Here is a 17218-nt window from a genome sequence, read left to right as displayed (position 1 = left end):
TGAAAGCATGTTTGCATGTCATTGAAGTCAAAGACAATTTTCTCGGCTGGGCTTCCAAATGTGCCGGTGGGAAAGCATGCTTGTATGATATCTATGCTTGTTGGGAGAACACGCAAGTACCAATCATGGAACCTTCTCATTCCAAGTGGTAGGCACTAGATGTCCCGGTTTGGTAGGAAGGGCTTGCCTCTTTCATATGTTTTCGGGCAATCCTTTGACCATTTGATGGCATCAACATTTGGATACTGCTTTGCAATTTGGTGGAGTTTGCTAGTGACGGCCTCCTCAGAACCCCATGATGGGACTTTTTTAACTTGGTTCTCAGGCTTGAACTAGTCATGGGAATACCACTTGGACACCGACGAGACGTCTTTGATCGGAACATAAACTAGCCTTATGGTGATTGGATACTTCTTTCGAAGTTCCCATTCAGGCACATCCTCATCTTCTTGTGCTGCAGCTTCTTCAGGAGGCACTCGTTGTTCATGTATCTTCAGGAGGAATTATCTTAAAATATGTACACATTAAAATTTTTGAAATTAAAAATATACAATATTCTATCTAGATTCTTTTGTCCCTTTTCTTACGGCTTTCCTTGCATAACAAAACCTTATTAAACCAGAAGCCAAAGTGCCGAATCCAATGACCAACCCCCATATATTGGACTTGCCATGAGATCCAACGTTTCGGAACTAATCCAAACGAATCTAATAAATCGATCAAAGAACGTCGATAGTTGCATCATCGGTACATCATAGAATGCAGATTTATCACCTTCAATCCTTGATTTCCTCTCCACGACCATCAACAATGATATCGATGACTTGGAGTAACTGCCCTCATTGGAGTGCTCAGGAGCATGCCTACCCTTTAGATAATAATGACCACAAATTGACAGTCAATGAAATCATCACAGGCAATAAGATCTCGACAAGAAATGAATTGATTTCATCAATAGGTTTATTTGGATTAAACCTTAGCGAACTAGATCTAAAGAACTATTGTAAACGAATGATGTGTCCCTCTCCTTGTCTTTTCTAAACGAAGTCGCCGGAGAGGAAGAAAGAGAGGGGCCCTAGGCAGCAGTGTCGAGGAGCAAAAGGCGTAGTGGCTTAGTAGTGGTAGCCTACACACATCTTGTTTCATGATAGGACCTAGAATATGTTCCAAAATTGGTTTCTTTCACGTTGATGGAAGGCTTGATCAAGAGAGACCAAGCCATTAGGGGCTTAGGAACAAAGATGATGTTGATGTGCACTTTGGGAAGATTCATTCTATGGCCTCTAATCCTTATGGGGCGTGCATATATACGCCATGTCCAATCCACATCTTGAAGTGCATGACATCAAAGCTTAGCATCCTGTTCGCTAGCAGCTCGAGAAAGGTCATAACTCGTCCATACGATGCGATTGAGGCACATGAGTATTTCATGGAAGCTTCCAGATGGATTTCATACCACCTCAATATCATGTTGTTGGAAATGCCTCCAAAATCATCACAACATATTGCTATCGGGTACTTCACACTACTACAGAATAGACTATCACTGTTGGGTCAAAACCCCTATCACTGTCAGAAACTGAACCCACAGAGGGAAAGTGGTAGTGATGAGTCTTTCCTATTGCTGTTGGTTCATCCGTCCCGATAGTGATAACAGTCATCACTGCCGGCTCTTTGCGCTAAACCGGCAGTGGACTAGACCCGACAATGTTGATTTGAGAAAACATGTCGTCTTCAGTTACAACTAGCAGTGATATGCCCATGATCACTATCAGCTTATGTATGGACCCGACAGTGATATGATTTGCCCATGTTCTTAAATTAATTTATTTTATTATTTTTGTGTGATACTTTTTATTTATTATGGTTATATAATACAAATGTTATAGTAATGTATAAGTTATAATGAAAATGCATATATTACAATAGTCCTTTCAACGTGTTTGGATCAAAACCTCTCTTATCCTTGGCCCGAGGAATGCAGAAAGATCCGTTTTCACTCAACACGTTGTCCATGATGAAGGCTGCTAGCACTTCTTAGAATCCTCTGATCTTGAAGTCTAACAAATTTTCGGTTTTAAGTTCACTGTGCTATTGTTGATGCAAGATGATATTGAAATGCACAAGTGTTTGACGAAACAGTAGGTTGTTTTGTTGAATTAACCGATATACATAAAATGGTAAGCATATACACACTGGTGCATTTCGATTCCCACGTAGAACCCACATTCATTGTTGGTCATTGGGTGTTCTAGGGTATGCATTTGCATATAATCAACATCGAATTAGATCATCCTGTCCCCTTCCATATTTTCCTTGACTCTATGTGGCATTATAAAGTGTGAAAGAATGTGACATTAGAATGTGCTATGTGATTAGAAAATTATATGTCATTGGCTTCACTTACTCATTTAGCACTCTGAGTAGGTCTTTGATTTGAGAAAGTTCCCTTCTCTTCGAGCCCCATACCTCAGCACGTGGTTTGTAGGAAAGAATTAGCCTTCGTGGTGAGGTTAACCAAGCATTGCACGAGTGATAACCTGAAGAGGCATGGTGCTACGATTGCAGGATTTGGGTCATTGTGATAGGAAGCCAGATTGTGTGTGCCAAATCTCCTCCAAATCAAGAGTTATCTTTACGTAACAGAAGACCAGGTACCTCGCTCCCATAAAGTAGTAATTAGAGCTTCAGATGTCGTTATCAAGTTCATTCTTTACCCTAATTCAGTCAATTTTGCCATTGTCCTATAAATCCAAAAAAATGCCCAACAAAACTTTGGTGTTCGTCGTTGTTTTTCATTGTCCCATAAACTGTTTGCATCTTTACAATGTATTTTATTTGAGTTTGCTTTATTCAATAGTTGTTCCTCGCGGGTTGTCGTGCTCATTGGTATAATCGAGTCTTGGTGGGGTGGAGTCTTGTTAACCGTTCTGATCCTTCGTATTTTGGTTGTCATCACTTGTTGGTGCATCTGGAGTCTGTAGGGAACACTGTCGGATATTACAGTTTTTTACACAGTGCCGCAAGAGAGAAAGAGAGAAGAATAATTATCCATCACATGTGATACTACTAGTTCTTAAAGTAAGGTCTCCCAACTATTCATATTTATACAGTGTGGTACTTTCTGGTAATAAAAAAGTAAAAAAGACAAAAAGGTGCAAAGAAAAGGAAGAAAAAGCCACACCAAAAAAAGAAATAGAAATAGAAGTAAAGGAAAAAAAAATCTTTGAGAAGTGCTCTCATTCTTAGAGTCCATCGTACTAAGTTGTATTGTTCACCTATCGATGCATGACAAATAAGGGCATGTACAGTCTACAGACGGGGAGTCGTCTATAAACGCCTTGAATCTATCATAGAGATGGATAAAAAGACTGATCATACAATTCACAAACGGATGGTTGTCTGCAAATTGTTTAATTCTTTACATGTAGTCCAGATTAATCATGAGTACCATTTTATATACCACTGTGTTGCTATTTGATAGATAAACTATACTACCTTATTGACAAGCAATTTAGGAATACTTGCTTCTGTTATATCTTTACATGTGGATCAAACATAATAAATTATAAAGAATATGCAACAAAAATTCCATGTCAATTATACCAGAGAAATAATTGCAGGTTCCGATTCAGATAGCCTGTTTAGCCCCATCTCATGATCAAACCATACTTTGCACAGATCGTGTCCAACTTGCCTCTATCCATCAGCTGCAGCTGCAGCCTTAACTTGCAAGGAGACTGCCCTGTTACTAACAACTTGTCGAACCTCTTGCCTTAGAAGTGATTGACTTGTGTTGTTACTAACAACATAAGATTGCAGTGGTTATTGTTGTCAAAATCAAGGTAAATAATATACGAGTACTCAGATTCACATAATAGACGATAACTGAAAAAAAAACAGCAGTCCGACCTTCTCTGTTTGATTCCAGCCGCAATTATTGAAATGAAACCGTAGGATACTGGAACGTTCTGGATTGATGCTCCCTGCCCCAATTATTGAAACCACCCACGCGTATTCCAAACTAAGAAGAGAACTCAAGTACTGAGTACTCCTAGTTGTATATTAAGGAAGGAAAGCGCCTGTCAATTTTGTGATGCAGGACTGTGACATGTAGCTGAACACGTGGAGCCTCGAGAGTGACCCAAGCAAGCAAGAGATTCGACACTTCACACTCATCATCATCAGTTCGATCCTCAGCTCAATGCAACTCTAAAATCTCAAGCAAATCATTCGCCTCGTCTCCTCGCAAGCCTCTCATCTGCTCGCCGTTTCCCTCTTTGCGAGGGTGAAGTCTTGGGGCAGCAAAAATGGTGGAGAACGGCGTCAAGCAGCCCTTGTTACAGGGCGGTGACCCTCCAAACGCTGGGCACGCGAAGCCGCCTCCGGGAGCTGGGGCAAGAAGGTTCCGGCGCTACAGGACGGCGCCGTCCACCGACGCGGCGCAAGATTCTCCTCCGCGGAGCCAGGACGACCCGAGCCTGCAGCGCGGCAGCGCCGCTGGCACCCAGCTGGCGCCGCCCAAGCCCAAGGAGCTCCTGCGGGGCGCGCGGCCGAGCTTTCGGCTCGTCGGAGTCCTCCTGCTGGCGTACCTCCTGGCCGGGACCATCGCGTTCTACCTCGCCATGGACCACATGTCCGGCGACCGCACCGGGAGCCCCGTGGTAGACACGCTCTACTTCTGCGTGGTCACCATGACGACCGTCGGGTATGGCGACCTCGTCCCGGCCAGCGACGCCGCCAAGCTGCTCGCCTGCGCCTTCGTCTTCGCCGGCGTGGCCCTCGTAGGCACGTTCCTCAGCAAGGCCGCCGACTACCTCGTCGAGAAGTAGGAGGCGCTCCTCTTCCGCGCGCTCCACCTCCACCGCGCCGACGACCACATGGCGCTGCGCGCCATGGAGGCCAACAAGGTCCGCTACAAGCTCCTGGCCGCGTTGCTCGCCTCCGGGATGGCGTTCCTGGTGGAGGTGCAAGGGATGCGCCCCGTGGACGCCTTCTACTGCGTGTGCGCCACCGTGACCACGCTCGGGTACGGCGACCGGAGCTTCTCGTCCGTGCCCGGGCGCGCGTTCGCGGCGGCCTGGATCACCGTGAGCACGGTGGTTGTGGCGCTCTTCTTCCTGTACGCGGCGGAGCTAGCCGCTGAGCGGCGCCAGCGGGCGCTAGCGCGGTGGGTGCTCAGGCGCCGAACCACCTGCACGGACCTCGAGGCGGCGGCCATGGACGGCGACCACCGGGTCGGTGCCGCCGACTTCGTGCTGTACAAGCTCAAGGAGCTGGGTAAGATCAGCCAGGAGGAGATCGCAGAGTTCCTGGAGGAGTTCGACGAGCTCGACGCCGACAACTCCGGCACCCTCCCGCCGCACGACCTCATCGTGGCACAGCCCGGTTAGCGCGGCAATCACTGGCGGCCAGCAAGGCAGGTGGACTGAGTCAGCGTCTAGAGTATTCTCGACTAGCGTGCCACAGACGCACAGACCACAGAGTGCTGTTGGCAACTTTTGGATCTGGGACACGCTGAAAGCTGTAGTAGGGCCAATTCTGTAGCTTTTTTTTAAAAAAAATTACATTACCTCTCTCAACTCTTGTGAAAGTCTGTTTTTTCTCCTTAAACTCTAAAACCAAGTAAATCATCTTCCTAAACTTTTAAAATCATACGTTTTATCTCCATGACCGGTTATAGGCGGTTTTCAAAGATAGTTTTATCTTTATCTTTTTTATTTATTCTGGTTGAATCTTTAAGAAATCATAGTAAATCATAGAAAAATCATAAAATAGAAAATCTAATTTTGTTGGACTCTACGTGAGTAGATTTACACAGTGAACATATAATATGGTATGCTTTATTATAATTTTTTTGTTGTACTTGAGATCTTTGCTTTTCTAAAATTAATTCATAGCTGTAGTTTTTATGGTCCAATTGTGGTGAAATTTTTATGGTGTGTTAATTATTGTATGTTTGAAATGTAGTAAAAATTTCATACTCATTGGATCATGTATAACTTATTAGTTACAGATTTATTTAGGTGTATGCATGTTAAAAAGTATTTATAAATCTACCTTTGATCTACCAACTCCACTATAGAGTAGTTTCACTCTAAATTTACATCTTAGAGCTCCACACTAGAGCAGATTTGTTTGGTGTGCAGTATGACTCCAACTCCCAAAATAGGAGGCTTTGCTGCGAAAAGATCTAATATGCTCATGGATTATGTTTGGTGTATGTTTTGATTTTTGTAAACATATGTCAATTGTAATTGTAGCTAATTTAAAGCACTTATGATGGTGAAAAAACACATATAAAAAACCGGACCAAAACCAATACCTAGCTAAATTAGGATCAGCAGCCCCAACACAAGGGAGTTGCAAAAAAAAATCCCAACGCAAGGGCAAGATTATGGCATATCCACGAGTAAGAAAAAACAACAACAACACGCCCTAGCACAAGGGTTAAATGTGGCACAACCATAAATGCAACATTAAAATAAAAAGGCTGCAACACTAAGGCATAGGGGATTCTTCGACGATGCCTCCAAGGAGGTCGTAATCATCGTTGACCAAGCAGGAACTTGGCATGGCTTTCGCCCGAGTCTTACGTCGAGGAGTAACTATATTGATCGGGTCGACCAAGGAGAGGAAGCAGTAAGAGGTTCTTCAGTGACGTCTTCAAGAAGAAAATTCCGCCCAATGGCGTCCCTCGTCACTGACCCAAACAAGATCTAAGTTGAGCTTTTGCCCAGAACCCTCGCAAGTGCTCCCACAGATTAGACAACAATTGCCATAGGTGCCTCGTCAGGTCTCGAGAGCTAATGGCCTGACCCCGCCACCATGCTATCACTGCCACCGCGGTCATAGGCATGGTCGACATTGTCGGTCTGCCCAAGCAACGCTCTGCCCACCCCATCAAGAGGAAAATTATGCCCTCATGGGTCGAAGACGACCAGAGAGAGCGGCACAGACGGAGGGCGCCCATGGGCACGTAGCCCCGCCACCAGCACGCCAGTGGCCAAACCGCGTGCACCGTGCACACACACATAGAAGAACACTGCACCGCTGCCAGAGGAGTGGCTCCACCAGATCTGGACGTGAGGTAGTCAGATCCAGTGATGGAAGATGCCCACTTGCACACAGCCCCATCGCCGGCAAGCCCACTGCAAAACCACGCGTCTAGGGCCCCCGCACACGCACATGAACAAGAAACACCGCATCGAAGAGCCGTCCCCACCTTCATCCAAGCCAGTCGCCACCGATCCACCGCCAGCGGGCAGCTCCAGGTGCAATGCCGGTAGATCCGAGTGAGGGAACACCGGATCCACCAGCACCGGGGCCAGAGCCGCTTAAAGCATCTAGGCCCCTTGTTGGGTTTCGGTGATTAATGACAATATGAGATTACTATGACTAACGTGTGTTTTGCAGAGGCAATTAAGTTAGGTCATGGTAATGGAGATCAATTGGGCAATCAAGGTTGTCATGCCCCTACGATGGAAATCGTTTCGGTTTTCAAAGGATGGACGACAAGGTTAAGGATGACTAGTTCTAAGTGTCGATTGGAGTTGGAGTGACACTTAGAGTAGTTTAGGACTTTGTTTTTTCTTTGGCCATACTATTAAGGGGGGTATGGATAGGTAGCTTGACCTAGATGAGTCTAGTGAGTTAGGTAGCTCCACAATAGCCCTATGATCCTATGGAGCAAACTTCATTCACATATGTTCGAGCCGTAAGGTCCGGTCAGTTCATTTGATCAAGAGATTGCGTTTGGTGCGACCGGACGCTGGAGTGGTCAAGTGACCGGACGCTGAGAGGCAGCGTCCGGTCGACTCCAGTAAGGTTCCAGAGAAGGAAATCTGCGACCGGACGCGTCTGGTCAATACTGACCGGACCCTGAGGATCCTGCGTCCGGTCGAGTACAGTAAGCATCCAATGAGGGGTTAATATGACCGGACGCGTTCGATTAGTGGTGATCGGACCCTGCCAGCGTCCGGTCAACACTTAAACACTGGTGTGCGGGTTGAACTGACCAGAGCGTCCGGTCACCCCGCAGAAGCTCATAACAGTTCGTTTTTCAGGCTGCCTTATAAATAGAAGCTCCACTCGTGTGTGGAGTTACTTTTGCTCATTCCAACAGCTAAGAAACACATTTGTGAGTGCCAAGAAGAGTAAGGTCCTAGTGAGGTGATTGAGATTCGTTAATCCAAGAGAGTAGCCTCATTAGTGAATCAAGAGTAGCAAAGTGTGCATCCATCGTTCTCATTAGGCTTCACGTGGTCAAGTGAGAGTTCGTGCTTGTTACTCTTGGTGATCGCCATCACCTAGATGGCTTGGTGGTGATTGGGAGCTTGGTGATCACCTGGTGGAGCTTGTGGGTGACCCAACTCAAGTTGTGAGCGGTTTTGGGTGATTCGCTGCGACGGAGTGTCGAAGAATCAACCCGTAGAGAGCACTTGATCCTTACACGGATCAAGGGGGAACTACACCCTTGTGTGGGTGCTCCAACGAGGACTAGTGGGGAGTGGTGACTCTCCGATACCTCGGCAAAACATCGTCGCGTTCCTCTCTCTCTATTTACTTTGAGCATTTACTTTGAGCAATTCAATACTTGTCTTTACATTCATAGAATTGCCATGCTAGAGTAAGTTTGTAGCATAGGTTGCAAGTCTGTTGTGCGTTAGATTAATAGAAACACTTTTCTAGACACAAGGGGTTAATTGGGCTAACCGTAGGATTTAATTATTGCAAGAAAATTTAGAATTAGCCCAATTCACCCCCCCCCCCCCACTTGGGCATCTTGATCCTTTCAATTGGTATCAGAGCCTCGTGCTCACATTTTTAAGCTTAACCGCTTAGAGCAAGATGTCTCACGGGGATGGACCTCCTCCTATCTTTGAGGGAGATGACTTTCCATATTGGAAAATCCGCATGGAGACGTACTTAGAAGCTCTAGACGTTGGTATTCTTAGAGCCGCCTCACAAGGCTTCCCAAAACCTCGGGATGCTACTAACTTACAAGGCGATGAGGTTAATTATGAAAAATGGAATGCAAAGGCTCGAAACACCATCTTTAGAGGCCTTTGCAAAGATGTGTTCAACCGCGTAAGGAACCACAAAGACGCCCATGCACTATGGTCGGACGTTTGTGCGCTCCATGAGGGAACCAAGAGTGAGCGTGAGGAATGCTATCATCTTGTGATTAAAAAGCTAAATTCATTTGAGATGCTTTCCAAATAATGTGCTAATGAGATGTATTCACGTTTGAATGTTCTTGTAGAGGAAGTCAATGAACTTGGACTTACTCAAATGTCACCATCTGACGTTGTGAGAAAGATCTTGAGTGTCCTCCCCATTGACAAATATGGGCATCTTGTGACCGTGTTACACCAAGGTGATCTTTCCACCACTACACCGACACAAATCTTGGGAAAGATCAATGCTCATGAGATGTACATGCACATCACGCCACAAGATGGCTCATCCTCTACCAAGAAGAAAGAGAAGGACTTAGCATTCAAAGCTAGCCAAGACAAGGGCAAAGCAAGACTTGAGTATGAGAGCTCAAGTGATGAAGAAGATGAAGATGAAAATCTTGCTCTCATGGTGAAGAAAGCCGCCAAGATGCTAAAGAAGCTAAACAAGAGTGGCATCAAGTTCGATGGCAAGAAGAAGTTCTTCACAAGCTCTAGAAGAAAGCCAATCTCCGAAATGGATTGCTTCAATTGTGGTGAACTTGGTCATCTAGCACATCAATGCCCCAAGCCCAAGAAAGATAAGTTCAAGAACAAGAAAAAGGGCAAGAAAGATGACTCAAGTAATAAAGATAAAGATGAGAAGAAGAAGAACAAGCCATACAAGAAGAGAGATGGCAAAAAGAGGGACTTCCATAAGAAGAAGAAGAAGAGTGGAAAGGCCTACATCGTCGGTGATTGGCTCACGGACATTGATTCATCTAGTGGATCATCCGATGATGATAGTGACAATGAGAAGGTGGCGGGATCTTCCATCTTCACCGCCACCATCGCCATCATCCTCTGCACACCTATGCCTTATGGCCAAGGGTGAACGCAAGGTAACTAATAGTGATGATAGTAGTGATGATGAGCAAGCTAGTGATGATGATAGTGATAGCGATGATGATGATTCACGTTCATATGATGATCTTGTCAAAATACTAAGAAAATACACTAAGATCATTAGAAAGAGTAGAGCTAAAAATGAAAAGCTTGATGCTAAAAATGATTCACTCTTAGCAAAGTGCGATGCATTGGAAAAGGCTAATGATGAGCTTAGAGAAACAAATGATGCTATATCATCCAAACTCAAGGAGCTCAAATCTTCTAAGAAAGAGCTTAAAGATAAACATGATAAACTTGAGTGGGTGCACAATGAGCTTATCACTAGCCACAACAAGCTAAAAGATGAATATATCACTCTTAAGATCAATCATAATACTCTTATTATTGCTCAAGAATTTTTACCAAATGAGCCACATGATGCTACTAACCATGTTGTTAAGATTGATATAGCTACATCATGTGATGATTTAATTGATGAGAGCATTGAGCAAGGATCTAGTGGCAAAGGCAAGCAAGTGGTTGAGTGCAATGACTATGATGAATATGTCAAGCTCAAGAACACAAATGAAAAGCTCATGAAAGATCTTGAAGAGATGAAAAGCCACAACACCATTGTGCTAGAAACTCTTGATCATGACAAAGAGTTGATCCTTGAGAATGAGAAGCTCAAAGAAGAAAACAAGAAGCTCAAGGAAGAGAAGAAAGATGATGCTCTAAAGGAAGAAAATAAGATGCTCAAGTTGGAAAAAGAGCATCTCAAGATTGGATTGAGCAAGTTTGCTAGAGGCAAGCACCTCCAAAGTGAGCTACTCATGAACACCATCATGAAGATGGATAGAAGTGGCATTGGATATATGGCAAGTGTAGAGAAGAAGAAGGCTCAAGTTCAACAACAACAATCAAAGCCAAAGCCAAAGCCAAAGAGATGTTTTGAGTGTAGACAAGAAGGCCACTTTGCTCATGAGTGCCAAACTCCACCGCCACAACCCTTGCCCAAGCATGCTAGACCCTTTGCCTTCAATGCTCACTACATGCTTAGAAAGGACTCTAGTGGAAAGATGAAAGTCATGTTCTTAGGACCCCCCTAACAAGAATAGGCCTAAGAAGATTTGGGTGGCTAAGTCACTTGTTGAGAAGATGAAGGGCCCTCAATAAGTTTAGATTCCTAAAGCTTGAATCTCTTGTGTGTAGGTGAACTACAAGACCGGTGGAAGTCATTGGGTTATTGATAGTGGTTGCACTCAACATATGACCGGTGATCCTCGTATGTTCACCTCACTAGATGGAGAGGTAGATGGACAAGAGAAAATAACATTTGGAGATAATTCAAAGGGCAAAGTTAAAGGATTGGGTAAAGTGGCAATATCAAATGATCATTCCATCTCCAATGTGCTATATGTTGCCTCATTGAGCTTCAACTTGCTATCCGTTGGATAATTGTGTGATCTTGGCTTCCAATGCTTGTTCACCGAGAAGGAGGTTGTTGTATCCAAGGTAGATGATAATCAAATGATATTCAATGGATTTAGATACAACAACTTATATCTAGTGGACTTCACCTCCAAAGATGCAAATTTGAAGACTTGCCTATTCACCAAAACAACACTTGGGTGGCTATGGCATAGAAGACTTGCTCATGTTGGTATGAGTTCACTCAAGAAGCTTATGAAGAATGATTTGGTGAGAAGGTTGAAGGATGTGAAGTTTGAAAAAGACAAGCTTTGTAGTGCATGTCAAGCCAGCAAGCAAATTGCAAATACTCATCCAACCAAAGCTTTCATGTTAACCACAAGAGTACTAGAACTCCTACACATGGATTTATTTGGACCAACAACATACAAGAGTTTGGGAGGGAATCTCTATTGTCTTGTGATTGTTGATGACTATTCAAGGTATACATGGGTATTCTTCCTTCATGACAAATCCATAGTTGCATCTTGCTTCAAGAAGTTTGCCAAGAGAGCTCAAAATGAATTTGAAGTGAAGCTCAAGAAGATAAAAAGTGACAATGGAAAACAATTTGACAACACAAACATTGAAGCTTGTTGTGATGAAGTTGGGATCAAGCATGAAGTCTCCGCAACTTATACTCTTCAACAAAATGGTGTAGTTGAGAGGAAGAACCAGACTTTGATCACTCTTGCAAGGACAATGCTAGATGAGTATAACACCCCCGAAGCTCTATGGGCGGAAGCAATCAACACCGCATGCTATGCATCAAACCGCCTATTCCTTCAAAAGTTCCTTAGCAAGACACCTTATGAGTTGCTCAATGGGAAGAAGCCGGACGTCTCCTTCTTTAGGGTGTTTGGATGCAAATGCTACATCTACAAGAAGCAGCAACACCTAGGGAAGTTCCAAAGATGTTGTGATATTGGTTTTCTTGTTGGTTACTCATCAAAGTCCAAAGCATATAGAGTATTTAATCATGCCACCGGCTTGGTTGAAGAAACATATGATGTGGAATTTGATGAATCTAACGGCTCCCAAGGAGCACATGAGAATCTTGATGATGTAGGTGATGAACCATTGAGGGAGGCTATGAAGAACATTCCGGTTGGAGACATCAAGCCTAAAGATGATGAAGATGATGTACAAGTGATAAATCCACCCTCTTCATCAAGTGTGCCACAAGATGGTGAAAAAGATGGGAGAGTAGAAAATAAGATACTCATATCTCCTATAAGCAAATGGTGGTACAAGCACAAGACGTTGATGCTCCACAATCACCTCCTCAAGTGGTCAATAGAAAAAATACACCTCTCCTACAAGATCATCCACAAGATCTCATTATAGGAAGTCCATCAAAGGGTGTAATGACTCGATCTCAAAAACTTGCTTCATTTATTGCTCATCACTCTTTTGTCTCTTGCTATGAGCCTACTAAGGTAGAAGAAGCTCTTAAAGATTCGGATTGGATCAATGCCATGCATGAAGAGTTGAATAACTTCACTTGCAATGAAGTTTGGACTCTTGAAGAGCGACCAAAAGGTGCAAGAGTCATTGGAACAAAGTGGGTGTTCCGCAACAATCAAGATGATCAAGGTGTTGTTGTGAGGAACAAGGCAAGACTAGTTGCAAAGGGGTTCTCCCAAGTTGAAGGTTTAGATTTTGGAGAGACCTTTCCACCGGTTGCAAGATTAGAAGCCATCCTTTTGTCTCTTGCTATGAGCCTACTAAGGTAGAAGAAGCTCTTAAAGATCCGGATTGGATCAATGCCATGCATGAAGAGTTGAATAACTTCACTCGCAATGAAGTTTGGACTCTTGAAGAGCGACCAAAAGGTGCAAGAGTCATTGGAACAAAGTGGGTGTTCCGCAACAATCAAGATGATCAAGGTGTTGTTGTGAGGAACAAGGCAAGACTAGTTGCAAAGGGGTTCTCCCAAGTTGAAGGTTTGGATTTTGGAGAGACCTTTGCACCGGTTGCAAGATTAGAAGCCATCCGTATCCTACTTGCATATGCATCACATCATGAAATGAAACTATATCAAATGGATGTGAAAAGTGCATTTTTAAATGGCTTTATTAATGAACTAGTCTATGTTAATCAACCTCCCGGGTTTGAAGACCCTAGATATCCTAATCATGTTTATAGGTTGTCCAAGGCACTATATGGGCTTAAGCAAGCCCCAAGAGCTTGGTATGAGCGCCTTCGGGACTTCCTCATTGAGAAGGGCTTCACCTTGGGAAGGTCGACACCACACTATTCACCAAGAAGCTTGATGGGCATATCTTCATTTGTCAAGTATATGTTGATGATATCATCTTTGGATCATCAAATGAAGACTCATGCAAAGAATTTGGTGAATTGATGTCGAAGGAGTTTTAGATGTCCATGATTGGTGAGCTTACATTCTTTCTTGGTTTTCAAGTCAAGCAAATGAAAGAAGGCATCTTCATCTCTCAAGAGAAATACACAAAAGATCTTCTCAAGAGATTCAAGATGGATGAATGTAAGCCAATCAAGACACCAATACGTACCAATGGACATCTCGACCTAGATGAGGGAGGAAACCCGGTTGATCAAACTCTCTACCATTCTATGATTGGTAGCTTGTTATATTTAACCGCATCTAGGCCCGACATTATGTTTAGTGTGTGTATGTGTGCTAGATTTCAAGCTAATCCGAAGGAAACACATTTAATTGCCGTAAAAGAATCCTTAGGTACCTTAAGCACACACCAAGCATTGGCATTTGGTATCCCAAAGGAGCTATATTTGAATTAGTTGGCTATTCCGATTCGGATTATGCCGGTTGCAAAGTTGATAGAAAGAGCACATCCGGAGGGTGCCATTTGCTTGGTAGATCACTTGTGTCTTGGTCCTCCAAGAAACAAAATAGTGTGGCTTTGTCCACTGCCGAAGCAGAATACATTACCGCGGGTGCTTGTTGTGCATAAATTTTATACATGAAACAAACTTTGCTAGACTATGGTGTAGTTCTAGAAAAGGTACCTCTTTTGTGCGATAATTAAAGTGCGGTAAAACTTGCAAATAATCCGGTTCAACACTCTCGCACCAAGCACATAGATATCCGCCATCACTTTCTAAGAGATCATGTTGTCAAAAATGATATATCACTAGAAGGTGTAAGAACCGAAGATCAATTAGCGGATATCTTCACTAAACCGCTAGATGAGGTTACATTTTGTAGATTGCGGAATGAGCTCAATGTACTTGATTTTAGTAACTTCACTAAAAACTAAGCTTGAGTTGTCCCTTGCATTCATTGTAATATACCACATGTTTAATTTTTGGCAATGCATATAGGGCTTGTCTAACATGGTTAAGATAACCGTCGAAAAGCGTGTGAAGAAGCTTAACCTTGGATCAAACTTGACAAGCAACTAGATTTACTTACAAGGTATTGCATATGCATGGATGTTGTTTTGTCGTTTTGTTCCATTTGCCCTCTTATTGCCTATTTTCTTAAAATGAATTATAGCCTAAGGCAAAATATTTTGAAAAATTTGAGGGTTTGAGAGAGGTCACTCACATCAGTCCCAATTGGTGTTTATTTGGATCTTATTTATGTTGGGACTTGATTGGGAATAGGTAGCGCGGAGGAACATTGAAGATTTGCTAGAAAAGAGTGACCGGACGCTGCACTGGACTCTACAGTCCAGCGTCCGATCAGTTCACAGGAGGTGAACAGAAGCTGAAGGAGTGACCGGACTCTACGTTTGTGCGTCCGGTCAGAAAGGGTTCCAGCGTCCGGTCGATCTACATGGAGTTCAAGGCAACTAACCGGACCCTACCTGCGTCCGATCATGGACCACCGGACGTGTCCGGTCGCGATTCCAGATGAATTAGACCTCTCTAGAATCGACCAGACGCTGGGTGGTAGCGTCCGGTCGCTACCACCGGAGTGTTCGGTCAGTAGATCTTGTGCGGCTTTAGGACTCTTTTTCTGTTTCCTTTCTTGTCGCGTCGGGGGATCTATTTAATCTAATCGGCCGTACCTTGCTGACCTATTCCACCACCGCCTAATCCCGTGCCCTTGCTGCCGTTCAGCTCCACGCGCCGCCGCTAGCCAGCCGTGACTGCCCGCGCCGAGACCCGCACGCCACCGTGACCGAGCGCCACCGCAGCCACGCGCCACCATGACTGAGCGCCACTGCAGCCGTGCGCCACCGTAGTCGCTCGCCACCGCCGCCCTGCTCAGCCAGCACCTCCTCGTGCTCCCAAGGCGCCTGTCTGCACAAGCCTCGCCAGAGCCACTCCTTGCCTCGCCGCCGTGTGTCCTCCACGACAGTGCAGTTCACATCCAGCGTCGGTAAGGCCCTGTTTGTGCCCTAGCAATCCAACTTTTCCTCTTGCCATGACTTAGCAATTCGTCACAGCATTGACTTCAATTGCATCTAGGGCTGTCAATTCACCGATCATCGTGAACCCTAACCCTAGCCGGTTCTGAAGGTTCCCCGCATGACGTCTCTTCTTTTCTCGGATCGTCGGTTCGTTAGGCAGCAAGCCAGTCGCTTCAATTTCGCATCTAAATTGCTTGCTCTCATAGGGTTTCGTATCTTTTAGATATATCGTATTTACTCGTATATCCATCTATTCCATCGTGCAGCGAGTCGGTGTCATTGAGGTGACAGGTGCAGTTGTCAGTTAACTCGGAGCCAAGCTCGTGAGTACGGATCGAGGCCAAGCCTCGAAAGTGTCAATGGACGGTTGATCTTGATAGCTGCAGTTTTTCTCTTGTCAGATCAGATGGCTCGCACCAAGAACGTTGGTGGTGGTCCAGGAGATGATGATCGGAGGCCCCCGCCTTGCTTGCCCACAGGAACCAAAGGCAAGGCGACGAAGCAGGTTACATCTAAGAAGCGCAAGTACCCCAACGTAGAGACAACGAGAGCAGCAGCAGTCGCTGAGGTCACAGAGCATGCCGAGAGAGGTGGTGTTCGCAGTGGTGTTGTCATTGTAGATCAGCAGCTTACACCAGCACAGAGGGCAGCAGTTGAGGAGGCTGAGCGTCGTCATGGTGGTCCATCTAGGACTGTTATGATGGCAGGATGTCGTCTGGCTATTGAGGAGCCTCAGCCTCAGGGGGAGTCCCAGCAGGAGCCATAGCAGCAGCCCCCACCTACAGAGCCTCAACCAATTCAGGAGACTCAGGAGGGCCAGCAGGCTAAGGAGGCCGAGCGGGCACCCTAGCTACGCCGCTCTGGTCGCACCTGTGTTCCAGTCTCATCGAGGCTGCCGACATAGTGGAGGGGATCGCGTCCACCGCCTAGACCACAGGGTTCGCCTCCAGTGGTACATCTTGACTTGAGGGCCGCCATGGCCAGACAGGTTCGGCAGCTGAGATTTGTAGAGTTTGAGGTGTGGTTTCCTCCGAGGAGGGATGAGAGAGCAGCAGAGGGTTTCTACATGCCACTACAAGAGGATTTCTACAATGCTTATCTCAATAGTGGGGCAGTCTTCCGATCTCAGAGAGTCTACAGTATTAAGGCTATTGTGGCAGCAGCCGAAGAGCATATCCACCCTTACTTATCATATTTGCTGGGGCTGACAGATCTGATTGGCCGGACAGGATTGTATGTACCATCTTGGGTTCGGTAGTTTTATGCTTCGCTCTATGTTGACCCGTAGCATAACTTCATACACTTTGCATTCAGAGGCAGAGACTACAGGGTTATGAGTTT

At 45.0% G+C, this 17218-nt stretch overlaps 1 pseudogene; it reads left to right on the top strand.

The window, feature by feature from the left end:
• The first annotated feature begins 3905 nt into the window (after positions 1-3905).
• On the top strand, positions 3906-5582 carry LOC136484984 (two pore potassium channel b-like; annotated as a pseudogene).
• The last annotated feature ends 11636 nt before the right edge of the window (positions 5583-17218 follow it).

Source organism: Miscanthus floridulus, chromosome 10 (genome assembly GCF_019320115.1).
Source record: "Miscanthus floridulus cultivar M001 chromosome 10, ASM1932011v1, whole genome shotgun sequence".
In the NCBI taxonomy this organism is placed as follows: domain Eukaryota; kingdom Viridiplantae; phylum Streptophyta; class Magnoliopsida; order Poales; family Poaceae; genus Miscanthus; species Miscanthus floridulus.
This window is presented reverse-complemented; position numbering and strand designations above follow the sequence as displayed.